Below are 12123 nucleotides of genomic sequence, written 5' to 3' on the forward strand. Positions count from 1 at the left end.
AAGAAACAGACATCGGATTGTCCTGGAGGACGTACAGGGGAGAGGGGAGAAAAGATGCAGGGAAAGGACTTGGTCCACGTCTGAAAGATGCCGTCTGTAAAGTGACGCACCTGCTTAAGGTTTCTGAAAACACCGTTCTGATGTCCATGCAAAAGTAAAATAAAATTTTCCTTGGCGAACGAAATGTGTTGTAGTGCTTTGCGTTCTCACGTGACTAGATGCAGCAAGTATGTGGAGGGTTGACTGTGTGAAGTGATGGGGGCTATGGGTTTCAATGGGACAAATACTGATTGCATCCCTAAGCCGCAGGGAGGGGTCGGAAGTGTAGAGACAGACAGGAAATAAAACAGCCCCTCCCATCTGATCGGATGTGTACACCACCTCAGGTCTTTTCGGGGGCACGTGAAAAATGCCTTAATTCCTTTTAAAATCAAAAGGAACAAGATGAACATTGAAGGTTGAAGATCACATACACCTGTGTACCCATACAGTCGTAGAATAGGATCTTAATGTGTTTTCACGTGTTTTAGGATCGCACGCAACACGTCATTATCTTAAAACCTATTTACTATGTTTTCCCTTTGCGTGCATGTCAAAGTCTCGAGTGGCCCTGTACGTGGGGGAAACACCTCTTGTGCTCATGAGATATTTGCAGCAGAGAAGTCTGCAGGGTCGAAATTAAGAAACAGAAAACATTGATCTCTCGTCCGGTCTTGAGACGGGATTCCTTTGGAAGACCGAAGCTGAGTTAGAATCAAGCACGGCAGCGGTAAGAAGGACAAGGAAGAGTGCAGGCACAGAGGGCCCCACGTGGGTTCCCATTTGACCCAGCACTTCTGCACAAACGCTATCATGGGTCCTTAGGGAGAGGTCTGTGTGGATGACGCGTGGTGACTTGTAGATGCTCCGAGCTGGCTTCGAGCCTCATTATGTGCTCGTTAGCCCTCAAAGAACGTGCTGTGTGATATCAGTGTCCCCGTTAAATCCAGGCTCCCTCCAGGACACCACTAGTGGGTCTAAGTGGGGGACTCTAGCGCCCTGGTCATCCTTGGGGTTCTACTCATGAGGTTCAAATGCTCTAAATGAGTTTGCAGGATAGCGCTGTTTGGCTTACGCGGCAAATACATCACATGTTCTTAGAGGTGGATTGCACAATGCCTAGGTTTGCTTTACCCAGTGTGCAACCCGTCACTTTCGTATTGAAGTCTAGGATATAAAATTGGCCTCACGGTTCATGTGAGAGTCTCACGTTACAAACTGTATTGTCTATGGTGGTGTTTTCCTAAAGGCAAAATCTCCACTGACTGTATTTTTTATAACTATGTACTTTGAGTTGACTATGAAAATGCATATTGTCTAAATTGAGCACAAGGTGCAAAATTAAGTACATAAAGTGCCGTATTTACAAAGATAGGGCGTGTTCCCCAGTGGGCATGGCCTCTTTGTAATTACATTTGAGGCAGAAACTTTCTCCTGCAGCAAATGGACAGTTTCATGTCTGTTGGTACGAGGCAGGGACGCATTTCTGTCTTCCCTTATTGTCGTGTTGGGACCATGAGACACTCAGGCCTGGCCAGAAAGTTCCGTGCATGTCATCTTTGCTTGTGGCCGCTGAACGCAGAACATCCAGGTAAGGACTCAGAGAAGATCCTGAGGAATGAGGATGCCACGGTGCAGTTACAAGAGCCTGGACCCCTGAGCCGCGTCACCAGCTGGGGCAACCACGGAGAGCTGCCTGGTTACCAGGTGATTGCAACCTGACCAAGATCCAAACTTTTCTCTCTTAAGCCACTGAGATCCGGAGGTTGATGGTGTCATGGCAGGTAGACTGGTTACCTTGGCTAATCCAGTAGGTTGGTCACACTAGATGAGCCTGACGTGTTGTGAAAGCTCTTTGTATTGCAGACGGTTTTTCTGATTCACTGGTGTTGCTTTCAGTAGAAGCCCCATGCGTTAATTCTTGTGTGTGTGTGTGTTGTTCTTTTATATTTTTATTTTAATTTTATTGTTGTCCCAACACTTCAGCTGAGATCTAGCCTGTTTGACTTTTAAGTGTACAATGCAATACTGTTAAGTTTAGGCACTAGGCTGCATGGCAGACCTCCAGAATTCATCTTGCATAACTGCCACTTTCTACCCGATGATGTGCAGCTTCCCATCTTTCTTATCCCCCAGATCCTCGCCACCAGCATGCTGCTGTGTTGCTTCTGTAAGTTTGACTATTGTACATACCTCCTGTCAATGGAATCCTGCAGTGTTTGTCCTTCTGTGACTGACTTAATTCACGTCACATAACATCCCTCTGGTTGATCTGTGTTGTTGCATTTTGCGGGACTCTCTTCCTTTTCAAGATTGAAGGGTGGTGAACGTTACTTAAAAAAAAAAAAAAAAGCCACAAGTGTTGAGAAGGATGTAGAGAAAAGAGAACCTTCATGCACTGGGGAAATGCAGACTGGTGCAGCCACCATGGAAAACCGTACAGAGGGTCCTCAAAAAATTAAAAATAGAATTACCATATGATCCAGCAATCCCACTTCTGAGTATTTATCCAAAAGAATTGCAGTCAGTTGGGGCACCTGGGTGGCTCAGTCAGTTGAGCATCTGCCTTTGGCTCGGGTCATGATCTCAGGGTCCTGGGATCGAGTCCCGCCGCATCGGGCTTCCTGCTCAGCGAGGAGTTTGCTTCTCCCTCTCCCTCTGCCCCTCCCCCTCCCCCAGCTTGTGCTCTCACTTTCTCTCTCAAATAAATAAACAAAACTCTTCAAAAAAATAAAAATAGTCTTTGAAATCCCTATAAACTTTTTAACCTTTGAAATCCTTAAACCTGTATTTCCTGTGCATACGTTAAGCACTCTGCTGACTGTGGTGCTTTAGTTTTGTTAATCAGATTTTAGTCTTAGAAAAAGATCAAAAGACAATGTAATGTCTTCAAGCCGACTTGTTTCTGCACCCTTTGAAATAATACCACGTAACTCCTGCGATTCGTGCTTCTTATGCTTTTGGAACACATTCATTTCCTGCCACACATCAGGACTTTCTGCAGGAAGATCTGAGAGTTGTTGCCTCTCAGGTTGAAGGCAGCAAGCGTGGTGTGAAGAGGTTGGGAGAAGTCAGGGTTGCAGATAATTCAGGAGAGGATGCGTGTGGCGTCTTATCAGACAAGGGAGATGCCCCGGGTCAGGAACTGCTGAGAGAGAGTGGGGGGATCAGACAGACCATCTGTTAGAGCTGGTCTCAGGGAGACCTGTTTCCAGCCATCGTGTCCAGAGCGGAGATCATACAAGTTTCTGTAGCACCTTGTCTAGCACTGCAGGTGAGGTAGGAACTGGTCCCAGAGCTGGCCCATTGGGAGAGGATGGAATAGGGGCTCATGCTCAGTTAGGCTCGTGCATCCCCGGCTTGCCTCCAAGGACTTCTGTGCATTAATCTACTTAATCTTCACTCCACATCTGTCAAATAGATGTTATAATGGTTCTGTTACAGAGGAGGAAAGAGGTACATGGAGCCAGGACATAAATAGGTTGCTTTAGGCTTAGATTTATGTAGTGATCTCCTGGTTAAGAAAATAAGTAAAATGGGGCACCTGGCTAGCTCAATCTATAGAGCAGGGGCCTCTTGATCTCAGGCTAAGTTTGAGCCCCATGTTGGGTGTAGAAACTACTTAAAAATAAAATCCTTAATTTTTTTTTTTTTTTAAGTAGGCTCCATGCCCACCAAGGAGCCCAATACGGGGCTCGAACTCACAACCCTGAGATCAAGACCTGAGCTGAGATGAAGAGTCAGACTCTCGAACGACTAAGCCACCCAGGTGCCCCAAAAATAAAATCTTAAAAAATAATAAGTAAATGGATAGATTTTCATGATCTCCAGATATTACTGCTCATGGTGTGTACCACACAACTCTAGGGGTCACATTAACACACTGCATTGGGAAGACTGCTTCCTAAATTTGTGAAGTGCACAACCCATGCCACCATATGTAGTACTGGTTAGATTGTGACATTGTGTAATTAGATGGATATAGAAGTCAATGATAGCACTTCTTACGTTGGTTTGCCTGGCAAAGAACACAGAAGCATTGTGTGAATTAAAGCCATGTGTTGGGGCGCCTGGGTGGCTCAGTTGATTAAGCATCTGCCTTTGGCTTAGGTCATGATCTCAGGTCCTGGGATGGAGTCCTGCATTGGGCTCCCTGCTCAACGGGGAGCCTGCTTCTCCCTCTGCCTGTGCTTATGCGCTCTCTCTCTCTTTCTCAAATAGATAAATAAAATATTTTTTTAAAAAGCCATGTGTTGAATCCATGAGCTGGCATACAGACTTGAGATCTTTCCAGAGTGAAAGAAGCAAGCCGAGTGTGCCAATCATGAAAATAGAGTTCAAATAGTTGATTTATTGCATTCAAAGATGAAAAAGGCACTTGGATTTGTGTTTGTGTGCTTACCATTATGCACCATCTCATCCTTGGATTTGCTACAGAGGTCCGGCTCGCTCCAGTGTCCAGACACATAGTAAGAGGTACTTCTGGCTGTTGGCAAATCGTGAGTAGAAATGTCACCTCTTACTCCGGGGCTAGAGCATTAGCCAGTATACAAATCCCCCAGCACGTTATCAACATCCCAGGTAGAGGCTGCTCCCCCAGCCTGGGGTCCGAGTGAAGCTGACAAGCGACAGAGCCCCAGATGACCCTTGGTGGGCACGCACGGTGACCACAAGATACTCTTTTGTTGCTTTAGTGAGTGAGAGCTGCATGTTGTCACGACAGAACGAGCACATTCCCTTCATCTTGCAGACCTCCTGTTACCACCCTGTTCCTGCAAACGAATAGTTATTAAATTGGGCAAAATACTTCATTGCTGTTTATGCTAAGCAATCCTGTGGCATTTTGGACACTGCAATAATTGAGGCTTAATCGGGCTTATAGAAAGATATTTTAAGTAGTTGGAGGAGAGGAAAATGATTGTTTTGGGCCAGTTTAAAACAAAAGAAAGAAACAAACAGAAGTGAATGTTTAGATTGACTGTATCTTCAGAAATATACACATCTGCTAACCTTTCCAGAGTGGGAATGAGGGAGGTAAATATCACTTCGAATATCTTACATCACACAGAGATTCAGTAACCGTTCTGCAAGCTCAATTCTTTTGCTTTAACAACAACAAACCCTACATTTTAATGCCATTTTAAGTGTGTTTAAAATGTTCAGTCCTGTTTAATTGTATGTTAAAATTTGGGGACAATGTAATTTAAGTAAAAAAGGATAATAAGAACACTAATGTTTATTTGCATCCTGCTGTTAGCTTTTCAATGCAAGTAAACCATCTTTCGACCTTTTATCATTTGAATTAAGTTTGCCCTTTTTTTTCCCCCACCCCAGTAATGTTTAGTGAATTCTGGTGCTAAAAAAAAATTATATAGTGCCATTATCTTCCATGGCAATTTAAAGGGCATCTCACATTAGGGAAATATTGAAAACCACGTTGTATAATTTCTGTCCCAGCAAGGCATTGTTAGAGACTCTCCAGGACTATAAATGGTTCTTCTCATGGTTAGTTGTTTATATTCACAACGGTGACAATTAGAACCACCAAGCAAGGTGAGGCCACGAGTTATATGTTAACAGTGGCAGAAGGAGGTGGAAGGCTACACAGAGATTGGTGTGCAGGATGGAAGCTTCATCATCCCCACTTCTGTCTGTGGTCCCGTGCTCTTTCAAGATGATAAATTAGAGGTTGGGGATCCAGCATGCCATTGGTCGTGGTGTGGCAATTACCCAGTAAGACTCCATATGCAACAATCTTAGATAATGCACAGGAAAGCGCTTGATTAATGCTTCTGTCCAAACCACTGTCTAGCTCCAGGGCAGGCAGAGAAGCCAGAATTTAAGAGCTTCCCCCCTCACTGTCTTGTGTGTCAAAACCAAGCAGGCATCGAGTGTCAGCTCATCACTTACCAAGCTTTAAAAATACATATTTCTCTGCAGAAGATGGTCTCTCTGCTTCTCTGCTTCACACAAGTTTTCGTGAAATACAAGAAATCAATCTGGATGGAGGCAAGCATTCATTCTAGGAAATGACAGTGCTCTTGGATTATCTTCTGATGAGATCTGGCCATGAGCAGTGTCCCTAACAGCTAGATGGCATGGTGCCCTTTCGAGAAATTAATGGCAGTGACAAAACTCTTTCCTACTGAAGCCCAGGCAGCTACGTAAATGCTCACTCTGTGAATACCATAGATAATTAGCATTGCCCATCCATTTTGAAACATTCTGTGATGGCATGGAGCTAGCCCCGTCCTCTTCTGCCCCTTCTGTATTTCTGTTGTTTCTCCAGACTAACCCCCTTGGCTAGCGTTCTCATTTCTCCTTTTTGCAACACGACCACAGAAAGTAGCATTTATGAAAGGGAAAGGATTTGACCCAGCCCATGAATAATACTCCAAATCACGAATTTTGAGGATTTCAAACATAAAAGAATTCAATCTCTATAATGTGAGTAATTCTAGTGCCTGAGAAGGCAGGATGGTGAAGACAGTGGTAGCTGAAGTGTAAGGCATCATTGTGATTAAACACGATTATTTTATAGAACACATTTTAATTATCCTGATAAGAGACCATTACCCAATTAGGAAATGTTTTCAGCAGCACCATATTAAGACCTGTTTTGGTATCTCTTTCCTACTGTTTTAATTGTAGTTTCTAAGGACAAATGGAAACTGAAATTGTACTCTAAACCATTTCCTATTTGGTCGATGAGTATTTTCCTCAACCATAAAGTATGGATTTGCCAATGGAGAGAGTTAATCACATTGCCCTAGATTTTCTTTTATCTTGGCAGAGAAATAGAGAGCTCTTTCCAACACGAAACTCAGTTGTCTGACTACTTTGTGGTTCATTTTAGCTGCTAGTACCATAGGTGTTACAAAAGCAACACATCTTCATCAAACGCTAAAATAAGACGTGAACTTCTAGAACAGACTCTGTGCATTTTGCATTTTTATATTACATGTGGTATTGGTAAAGACCATCTATTTATAATATGCATGGGATTGCACCGTGTTTATGCTGAAAGGAACATGCTTTCAATCCACCCATTGAAGCCTCAGTAATTTGGAATGAAAGCTTAGAATACAATAATGTCCTCATGTTTCATGAGAGAGACACAGATGAAACTTTAAATTTTAAAATCCGCTCTTATCTATGCTCTTCCAAATGGGGAGACAGGATAGAAAGAGTGCATTGCAGTTGCTAACCATAATTAAAAACAAAACAAAACAACGCATGGTGGGAAATTTCAAACAAACACAAAAGTGGAGACGATAATATGGAACCCTCCATGAACTCATCCCCAAGCTTCAAAAATTATCACCACTGTGTCAGTCTTCAAACACCATTGTGTTACCATATTTTAAAATTGTGCATCATCGTCCATGAGCAAAACATAAACATTTCAATGTTTCAAGATCAACTGCATAAATCGTTGTGATAATATTTATCTCCAGAGTTGTATATATTTTCATATCCCTCCTCTGTATGACCCAATAAGTTCTGCATTGGAAAAATTCTTAATAGACCAGGGTGCTAACATGATCTTTCAAAGAAGCACACGTTTTTGGACTGTCTCCTCATCTGGGGCACCCAGAAGGTGCGGATCACTTGAGACCCACATCAGCTCAGCTACATTCAGAGTCATCCAGATTACCTAATAAAAATGGCTCTCTTACAAGTAATGATTCTGTAAGAATCATAATAATCTAAATTTATATACCCAGCACATTTACTTAATTTGTCATTAACCTAAAAATCTCAACTAAATGACTGATTTTGTGTCATCTGGATCCACTTACCCCTTTAGAGGACAACTTCTTGTTTTTCTTTCGGCTACTTGGAAATAAACTGAACATCTCATGAGATAATCCTAGAACAACAGATTCTAAACTTTTTCCGGGTTCCACATCCCCAGTGATATTTTGGTGTATTCGGAAAGGTAAATTTTTAGTAATAAAAAATCAAAATGCAACCTTAGCTAGCTCTAGGAATAAAGGTAGCAGAGCCACAAAACAAAAATTATTATATATATATATATATATATATGGATAACACAGACCTAAGATAGTTTTGATGCATGTTTGAATATAAGAGGAATAGGGCCCTGGACTAATTAAAATCATTCCTAACAATATATAACATAATACAACTTTCCATTATTTGAGAGATCAAATACTTAGGGTTTGGCAACAAGAATTAAACTTTAGTCATAGAATAAAACCTTAAAACAGGGTGTTAATGTGCATGTGTTTGCGATACCCCATCAACCAAATTGATTGGTTAATTATTTTCTCATTGTCTGAGCTGTTCTTGCATTTTGGGGATTAAAGACATGAAACAGTTTTCCTAAGGCTTGATGTTCTGAAGAAGATGTAGATTTTCCAAGTGCAAAGTGGAATCAATCTGAGTAATGGGCTGATGTCAGGCCCAGAATTAACTGACTGACTTACTGAATTGGGAGACAAATCACAGAAGGACTCAACTTTGTATAGATTGTTAATGCATGAACTGTGTCATTTGGTGCCTTAAAAAAGTAAAATTTCTTAGGCATTTATAATGTGGTTAATTTGTGTAAACATTCACATGTTTTCAGTATGTGGCATTCAGCAGAGCTGGTTCAGAACACACCTGTACTTGTATAGGTTTATTTTTGCTCTCTTGTCAGTTTCTTAGTTTTGAGGCTGTTTGGTAATGATCTCTGGTCTTCAACTCTAGTGTCTCATTCCGTATAAGTCCATGTAGTAGAAACACATAGTTGTAGACCTTCAGAGAAGTGTATCACTCTGACCCAGGCTTTGGCTTGGAAAGTGTCATGTATTAGTTAGCTATTTCCACAGTAATGCTGTGTAACAAGTCACCCCAACTTAATGGCATATAAATATGCATTTATTCTCATGCTTATGGGTCTGCAGGTTATCTGGTGTGGTTCTGCTCTGTGTATTGCATTCAGGACCCAGGGGCAGAGGACAGAAACCCCCCTCCCCCAAAGAGCAAGAAGAGACACCTGCTACTCTTCAGGTCTATGCCTATAATTGCCATTTCCGTCCACATTTCTTTGGCCAAAGCGTGTGGCAGGGAACTCTATGCCTCCCATAGATGTTGAGGGGACTGTGTTAGATAGTTTTCATTACTGAGTAATGCATACCACAAAATTAGCAGCATAAAATAATATCCATTTATTGTCTCATAGTTCCACAAGCCACAGTCCATTGCAACTAAGCTGGGTTCTCTATGTAGGTCTCAGCAGGCTGAAATCAGGGCATCAGCTAGGGTTGATTACAGGTCTAACCTGGGGCTTGAGAGCCTCTTCCAAGCTCAATGGTTATTCACAGAATTAATTTCTTTCTCACACTTTCTACATAGGTTCCTCCATGTTTAAACTGACAACAGCAGGTGAAGTCCTTCTCTGCCGTTTTGCTCTGTTTAGCCCCTCAGTGGATTGGATGGGGTCCACCCACATTGGGGAGAACAATCTGCTTTGTTCAGTCTATGGATTCAAATGCTAATCTCATCCAGGAACACCCTCATAGACACACACAGAACAGGATGTTTAGCTAAATATCTTGGCACCTCCTAGCCCAGGCAAGGTGACACATAATGAAATTAACCGTCACAGAACATGCCAAGTTCATGAGCATTGTTGAAACACGGAGGGGAGATGGGGCTGGGAAAAGGCAGGGACCATGTGTGGAAAGTCTCATAGGAGATCTTGGCCTGTATTCTAAAAATGTTGGGACCCCATGGGAGGATTTGAAGCAGGGGAGAGGGCTGATCACATTTGAAAGAGCATTGTTAACACATTGCATGGAAGGACAGAGCAATATGTTAGGGGGTAAGGGCTCACTATGTACATGGCCATAGCTGTCATCTAGGTGAGAGATGATGGTGGCCTGGCTTGGGTGTAGCATTGTAGAATGTGGAAAACGGGCATATTTAAGAGTTCTTTAGAAGGTGAAGTGGACGAGAGTTGGCGGTTGACCAGACATAGTAGTTGAGGCAAAAGAAAGGAGATTCCCTAGTAGGGGACCCAGGACAGTTGTAAAGATCTTACATATACTCTGGGGTAAGGATTCCCAATTGTAGTCTCTTGATTGCCAGAGTGTCTGTCTGTGAGTTCTCTATAGAAATTTTTATCTTGTGTTATCATTTTACTGATATACCAAAAACAAAACTACCTAAACCTTCTGGGTGATGTGGGCATCTGCCCCATGACTGAGTACTGCCATGTTATTCCAGAGTCTCCACTGGAATTTGCAAGACTTCCTGTTATGGTTCCTGCTGATCCCCAGTGCCAAGCTCAGAGTGGAGCCTAGAAGGTCATCAGTCAGGCTGTGTAATAAATAATGCCTAGTTAATATAAAACAAATTTGTGAATTAACAAAATAGAAGAGTGAGATCAGGAATATGAATATGGATAGAGGGTAGCTGGGGACCCCCCATAACTATCTCCAGGGTCTAAAGGTGGGTTTCTGTGAGTAGGAGGGGTGTGGGGAGTTGTATTAGTGTGGAACTGAGGGTTGTAGAGAATGGGTACAAGCTCTGCTTCCCCATCTCATACAGGGATTGGTGCAGCCCTTGATGGGGTCTCTCTTCTTTCTCAGAGATTATCACAGAGAACATGGTTAACAATTATGGGGACAAGGATTGCTGGACTACACAGGGAGCTCTGGGGAAGCAGATAGTTGAGGGCTGCATGGAAAGAGTAAGATGAACAAGAGACACGAAGAAACACCCCAGGAGGAAAGGATGACACCTCTCTTAGGGTGGCTGATCTTTTGAAGGGCTCAAGGTCCCCATGGCTTCCCTCGCCCACTCTGGAGGAAGCAGGCAGTGTAGATGGGGAGCCGATGAGTTCCAGGACAGGCTGAGGGCAGCCTGAGCCCCTGGGGCATGAAGTCAGGGAATGGGAACAGGGGAGACCGGGAGGACGTGGGCTCAGAGAAGAGAAATGGATACTCAAAATGAACTTTGGCTTTCTCACTGCTTACCAGAGCCATGATTACGGCAGGTGGTGTTGGGATCAAGGGCTTTGATGACGGCAGGTAGTAGTTGCGATTTAGGGCTTGGATGACTGCACATAGTAATTACAATCAAGGGCTTTGCACTTGTAGCGGAGACCTAAATTAAATGTGACTTACACAATACTGAGTATTATTTCTCTGCCCCATAAAATGTGTGCTAGTATTTGGGCACCTTTTTGTTCATACTTTGTCAGGGGTTTATAGTCCTTCCATTTTGTTGTTTTGTCATCCTCGGGGTGCTGCTTTCTGAGACAATTCACTATCATGCGATATTACAGTCACTGGGGAAAGGAGAAAGGGGGAAGCATGCCTGTTCTGTCTAGGACCTTATTGTAGAACTTGGACAGTGTCTGGCTCTTAGCTCTCATTGGCTGGAACATAGTCACATGACCAAGCCACAGAGGGGTCTGGGAAATGTAGTCTTTAGCAGAGAGCTAGGTGCTCAGATGATTTCTGTGTGTGTGTGTGTGTGTGTCTGAATTCCTGTGTGTGTGCATATCTGTGTGTGTGTGTGTGTGGAATTCTGTGCGTGTGCATACCTGTGTGTGTGTGTGTCTGAATTCCTGTGCGTGCGTGTTTGTCTGAATCCTCATGTGTGCATATCTGTGTGTGTGTGTGTGTGTGTGTGTGTGGAATTCCTGTGCGTGTGCATACCTGTGTGTGTGTCTGTGTCTGAATTCATATGTGTGTGCATATCTGTATGTGTGTGTGTGTGTGTGGAATTCCTGTGTGTGTACATACCTGTGTGTGTTGTGTGTCTGGATTCCTGTGCGTGTGTGTTTGTGTGTCTGAATCCCCATGTGTGCATATCTGTGTTTGTGTGTGGAAATTCTATGTGTGTGCATACCTGTGTGTGCGTGTATATACTTGTGTTTGTGTGTCTCTGAATTCCTGTGTGTGCACATACCTGCATGTGTTTGTGTGTCTGAATTCTTGTGTGTGTACATACCTGTGTGTGTTTGTGTCTGAATTCCTGTGTGTGTACATACCTGCGTGTGTTTGTGTGTCTGAATTCCTGTGTGTGCACATACCTGCGTGTGTTTGTGTGTCTGAATTCCTG

General features: G+C 43.1%; 1 protein-coding gene across 2 annotated transcripts in view; it reads left to right on the plus strand.

Annotated features, from left to right (window-relative positions):
- Positions 1 to 12123, plus strand: part of STS (steroid sulfatase) — a 548358-nt gene that overhangs the window by 158032 nt on the left and 378203 nt on the right. The gene's annotated exons all lie outside the window — the stretch shown is intronic.

This window comes from Phoca vitulina, unplaced genomic scaffold, assembly GCF_004348235.1.
Source record: "Phoca vitulina isolate PV1807 unplaced genomic scaffold, GSC_HSeal_1.0 scaffold60, whole genome shotgun sequence".
NCBI classification, from domain to species: domain Eukaryota; kingdom Metazoa; phylum Chordata; class Mammalia; order Carnivora; family Phocidae; genus Phoca; species Phoca vitulina.